The following is a 6,768-nucleotide window of genomic DNA, read 5'->3' on the forward strand; positions in this document are numbered from 1 at the left end:
GGTGGGGTGGGGGGACTTATAGTAAAAATAACTGTGGTCTTAGGCCTGATATAGAGGAAAAAGTCAAAAAGTAAATTGTTACTACAATAACATTTGCTGAAATTGCTTCAGTTTGGGTAAAAATTTATCTAATTTTGCAGGTTTTCATGCATGAAATGCATTTGTATAAGTTCTATGTTTGAAACCGGTAAGCGGAAAACAAAATGGTGTATTACGTACAAATGCCGTGATGCGATATTTTCTGGATATTTTAGAAATTTAAGCTGTGCCGAGGAAATCTGACCTAGAGTCGGATATGTATTTTTTCTTATAATTCTTGTTTACTTTAAACTGCTCTTTTGGTCACTTGAATTTTCACAGTACACACAGTCTGAATTCAAGGACTTGAAAATTGAACAGATTAGGCCTTAAATTGGTATATTTTAATTGATTTTGAAGAAAAACAGGCAGATTTTCACACACGAGACTTGTATATTGTATGTACTTTGTGCTTAACTGAGAATAAATCATCATATCTGAGGTCCTGAAATGTATATTTGCATCAAATATTGAATATGAACAAATTGCTTTGATCTCATTTAGCTTACCAGTAGCTGTATCCGATAATATAGTTAAAACGTTAGTTCTGTTTGTCTTCTTGCACTAAATTTGAAGATTTTAGGGAATATTCATGTACAACCCAGCAAAAACTGTCATTAAACTAATAAATCAGTTTATTGCCAGGCAGGTAAACAAATAACCCATTTTCTCATTTAGTGTACATGTCTGTAGCAGTAAATTTTCTCCAACACTTGCCATGAATTAAAATAAATTCAGTTTTTGTTTCCGAAATGTCACACAATTTTTTTTTCTCGCTCCGCCACACATAGGAATATAGTGGACACAACTTAACCCCGATGGTTGACCTTTGTATTGTAATACATAATGAGGCACAACCTATTATTGAAAAGGAGTGTACGTAAAACGATTCCTCTCTTTGCATTCATAAATTTAGATACACGGCTACCCTAAGCACCCCTTATTTCTACAATGAAATAATCGATATGAATAATCAGCCTAAGGTCAACCATCGTGGTCAAGTTGCGACTACTTATACTACTTTCAAAGTTCACTCGGTGAATTCCGTACATGAGTAACACAACTAATAATATCAAGAGAATCCCGGGCTAACGAACAATATTATAAAGGCGAGAAACACGAGAAAAGCGCAATCGTGCATTATGAGAAAAATGTGCTTAAAATGGTCATGAGGATGTACAGAGTATCTCATAATGATACAGCAACTGTTACTAAATCAGTGGGTCGAACGTGTTTTGGTAAATTGACATTTTAAAGCCTTGCTCCACGGCTATTCAAATTCTACTGTGTGTATGCAACCCATGATTATAACAGCAGTTAAGTGCCACGCGCCACACTTTAACACGCAAAACCACAATTATTTTATATAGAATTTTATATGAAATATACTCTATTTTGACAGGCGTCACTGTTCATAGTCAGGATTTTCATGCTTTTTCAGTGACAATTTAAGGTTAAAAGGTAGGACTGGAGCAGGTTTTTAAGCGAGAGCAAAATGTTAGTTGACACAAAGTGGCGGATATAAGCACGTAAACAAGATACAAGGCCAGTATTATTCTAAAAAAATATATTATTTCAGCATTATTGCGGTTATTTAAACTGTGCATCGAGTGGAAAAATGTTTCAGCTGTGTAATGCCGTAAGGAAGAACTATGTCGTATATAAAAAGTTATCAAATGTAAATTTACAACTTTTGTTTTCTCGCCAACGAAATGTTTATCATAAAAACCCCATCAATTTGGATCTATTTTGGTCAGGTATTCCTTGCTTTTCATATGCAACTAAGTTGGTTAAACTAAATGTGCGCTCAAAATGGCTAGTTTTAGATTAATTGTGTATATATATTTGGTACTACCGGGGTTATTTTTTGTATTAAGAATACGGTATTTGACGAACTTAACTAAAACCAATAGTTATGGCTCATTTACCAGTCATAAGTGAACTCGGTGGTCTAATAATCTAATATATCGGTGGTCGATTGTAAAACAGTAATAACCTCCTAATGAAATGAAAAAAGGAGATGTAAACTTTTCGCCATCACGGCTCTGTGCATCTAAGCCTGTAAAATCAAGATTCAAAAGTATTACATTTTTCACATTTTAAAGATTTCAAACTGCTTATTTTAATTGAACATAATTAAGGCATGTCATTTGTTTACGACAACATTAATTTATTCAAGCTTATTTGTCTACTCATAAAGCAAAGATCATTGTATATGACTGTACACACGAATGGCTGTTCGCGGAAGGAAACGTTATTAAACTAATGCATCTATATGTCTTTAGGCTCTGTCTAGATGCTATTATAGTGAACTCGTCCAATGTCAATGATCTTATGTCTGAGTTCACTAGAATCACGTCCGACATTGTTCAGAAACATGCCACTCTAAAGGAAAGAACTATTCTCTGTAGACCGACAGTTCCTTGGTACTCTGGATACCTAAAACAGCTGAAACAATACAAACGATCAATAGAAAAAATCTTTATGAATGACAAATCTGACCTTTCAAAGAAAGTGTATAGTGGTGTAAGAAATGTATATAGTGCTGAACTTTCTAGGGCCAAGGATGAGTACTACCAGAACAAGATTGGAGAAGCAGAAGGAAACATCAAAAAAATAATATGCTGTAACATCCGATTTACTGGGAAGGTCGAAGGACAATCCGCTCCCATTACACACAAGTGAAGTATCTTTGGCAAATGACTTTCTACGATACTTTGCTGATAAAATAATCAAGTTGAGAAATGATCTTGACAACATATCAACTGAAACACCCAATGGTAATTCTTCCTACTCAAATCCACCTGTGATTATAAATACATTTACTGCGTTCAAACCACTTTCCGAAAACGATATTTTGAAACTTGTATATGCATCAAAATCTACAACTTGTGAACTTGATGTGATACCAACTAAGAAATTAAAGGAGCATTTTTCACAACTTGCTCCCGTTGTGACAGAAATTGTAAATCGATCACTGCTATCTGGTGTGTTCCCTGAGGAATGGAAAAGTGCTGTGATAAAACCTTTGTTGAAGAGAAAGGTCTCCAACTTGAACTGCAAAACTATCGCCAGTGTCAAATTTAAGATTCCTTCCAAAATTCTTGAAAAAGCTGCACTAAATCAAATCAACAAGCATATTGAAGCTAACAATCTCCTCCCAGCTTACGAAAGTGCCTATAGAAATATCATGGGGTTGAAACAGCAATGGTCAAAATGTATAATGATCTTTTGGAAACATATGAAAATCAAATAACAATCGTGGTCATGACCGATTTGATGCAGCGTCCGATACCAGCGATTTTCCCGATACTGATGTCAAAACCTAAGGTTGAACATACACTCCCTTGAATGATAATTCATCTCACGATGAACAATGAGTTTTAGAACACGACTTCTAGCAGCTGACACGGAGCACCATGAGGTTTGGTGTCCCCAGTTCTTGGGCCGGACTAGTGATCTTACCCTGTACATCGGTCTAAACCCGAGTGGTCAAAAGTATCCAACTGATCTTTTACGGGACACCAAGATGCTTAAAAATCAAGCGGAATTCTCAAATGAGACAACTGTTGAATCTTCAACAACTCGACAGTTGTCTCAAAGAAATCATAAAATGGATGACAACCTTCAAACTGAAAATGAATCAGTCTACAACTAAATTATTATGTATGGAACAAGACAACAGTTAGCGAAATTGAACATCACAAGTGTAAACGTTGGTGGCTGTGACGTAAAATGCGTCGATCATGTCAGAGACCTAGGTGTAACTATGACCAATACATTTAACTTTGACCATCACATTCAGAAAAAGTGTCAGATAGCTCATGGCAGTTACGAAACCTTAGGGCTATACGGAAACATCTCAACAAAAGTCAACTGAATCATTAGTGCATGGATTGGTTCATTCTCACATTGACTTCTGCAACAGTTTATTTACAGAAATTCCAGCCTACCAAATCAATAAACTACAGCGAGTCCAAAATCATGCCGTAGAGTAGTCAAGAATGCTTCCTATAAAAACCAAGTACCGAACTTCTGAAAGAATTACACTGGCTTCCAGTTTAGGCTAGAGTCATGTTCAAAGTTTTAGTAATAGTCTTCCGTGTCATCAATGGTACAGCTCCAGTATATCTGAGGGAAATGTTTGTACCTACTCGACAACGATACAGACTTCGCTCGCAAAGTGACACTAACTTTAACATCCCTAGACGGCGAACAAAATTAGCAGACAGATCTATGGCAGTCGTTGGTCCCAAATGGTGGAACGATCTGCCTAGCTATCTGAAAAACATTCAGTCTGAAGCCAGCTTTAGATCAAAACTGAAAACACATTTATTTAGGCAGTTTCATGAACAATGAGTGTAGTCTTGTTAAAATACAAAATATCAGAAGTGGTGTAAAATATTATTTATACATGTCCAAATCTTTAAATCTAAGTTCTAGAATCCTGTTCATATTTTGTATGTATATATGTTAAATGTGTGTTATGTAATTGTAAAGCGCAATAGAATATTTTATAATTTTTGCGCTATATAAATGCCATGTATTTGTATTTGTATATCAATGAAAAATGTAGCAGTTAAACCGGTTGCAAGGCGTCGGTCATCATGTTGTCATTACTAGATTTCGATAAGGATAAGTCTTTCGCACTTTCACGGAAAAGGAACTGGTCTTCGTTGTAGCATAATGTGTAAGGCATCGTTCAAAAGGAAATGCGTGAAAGTGATGCAAGTGCTGCTGCCGATGTTTTCACGACATGCGCGTATAGTCATGGAGAACGTTCCTTAGATGACGTCGTAGTTGTTCCGTCTGGTGAACAGAATGGCTGTGAAGCTGATTTTAATGTTAAATGCAACACAATGTGTACAATTTATAACATAGTCTTGTTTACAAATGAAAAGGGAATATAATGTAAATTTAAAAAATGAACTGATTTTTTTCGGAGCTGATGCAAAACGAACGCGGGGTTGATGCAAAACGAACGCCAGAATAGGATCGGGAAATTAAACAAGAATTGGTAGCGCGATTCATGGATTTGCCGATTATGTTCTGTCGTTCATTTCGCACGAAAACTGATGTTAGCCTCTGTATTTGTTCTTTAACAGTAGAACTACTAACATTGAACTACACAGAAAGAAAGTTGAAAGAAGGATATGTTGTGAGCTACCACACGAATAGAAAAAGAAAGTGTAAGTGTACAGGTTAAGCTTTCTGCATCATGCAGAATATTCACTATTTAAACATAGGTTTTTTGAGATTCACAACTTACCTAAATTGATTAACTGAAAACAATGCTTTGGAAATACACTATCTAACATGTTTCGGCTATTATATTCCGAGCAGATGAGTTTTTCTCTCAATAGCGGACGAAAAATCAGTAGGATCACATATATATAACTTTCATCGGGACACGTACGCGTACGCCGACGCATGACAGTAAGTACAACAGCTCTATACATGGTTTTCGAATAGACTAGATTTTTTTTTGGATTTAACGTCGCACCGACACATGATAGGTCTAGATAAACGTGATATGACATATTCAGTATGAATTTGTAGTATCAAGATTTTAGAATGAATTGGTGATATTCCTACTCTTAACTTACGATGTCAAATGTTTGAATAGATAATAGACAAATTAAGATTATTTATTCAGAAAAGCTGCTATCAAAAGTGTCTTTATTCAGCCTAACGACCAGAATAATATTCGGATGCATGTACAGTCACGCTTAGCATCTTCCAATCGACAACATCTTGTGAGGGATGTAGCCGTTCTGCAGTTCGGCCTTAAGAGAGGTGTAGCCTTTCTGCAGATCGGTCTTGTGAGGGATGTAGCCATTCTGCAGATCGGCCTTGAAACTTGTATAGCCGTCTACTGATCGACGTGTGAGGGATGTTGTCCTGCAGATCGGTCTCGTGAAGGATTTAGCCGCCCTGTAGATCGCCCTCACGCTGCAGCCACAAATTCAAATTTGCCATTTGTGATTGCAAACTGCAATGATTTTGCAACCCAAAATGATGATGAACTTGTACTACCAGAGTAGACTAACAACGAGCAGAAGCGTAGAAAGAATTAAGATGTCACTCTCTTAACTCAAGCGGGAAAAATCATACTATATATCACTTAATTGTATAAATGAAGTTAACTTGAGGGCAAATCCTTTTTCATACTTTATAGTGGTATGCTAATATTACTTTGAGACGACCCCTATATTAAATCCGTACTCCGATGTCCGCTTTCCGTCCTCCGACCTCCGTCACACATGTCTAGTAACTACCACTTCGTTCACTCTTTCTTGACCAACTGTTCAACTTTCGTTGAAACAGAATTTATTTATAAGAGCGATCAGCAAAATATGGCCATAAATGATAAACATTAAGTAGACGTAATAAAATGGTGGTCGGTCAAGCCCGAAGTAGTTCGCTCGAAACTCGCCGGGATCAAGACAGTTTATAACATTTTATTGCCAAAATATACATATATAATGTACTTTTGTTAAGCAAAAGGGTTGACCCACAAGGTCTTCTCACATTAGCAACGGGTCTTTCCTATTGCAAAAATTGACTTATTTAATTTACAACACTAGCGAATTTTTCAATCATAAAGAAGGGGTAGGGAGCTAATCTTAATCGAAATTTCCGAGGTCGTGAATGTCTGATAACTTAGATATTTCATTAGTGAGCGACCTT

Source organism: Mercenaria mercenaria, chromosome 5 (genome assembly GCF_021730395.1).
Source record: "Mercenaria mercenaria strain notata chromosome 5, MADL_Memer_1, whole genome shotgun sequence".
NCBI lineage: Eukaryota > Metazoa > Mollusca > Bivalvia > Venerida > Veneridae > Mercenaria > Mercenaria mercenaria.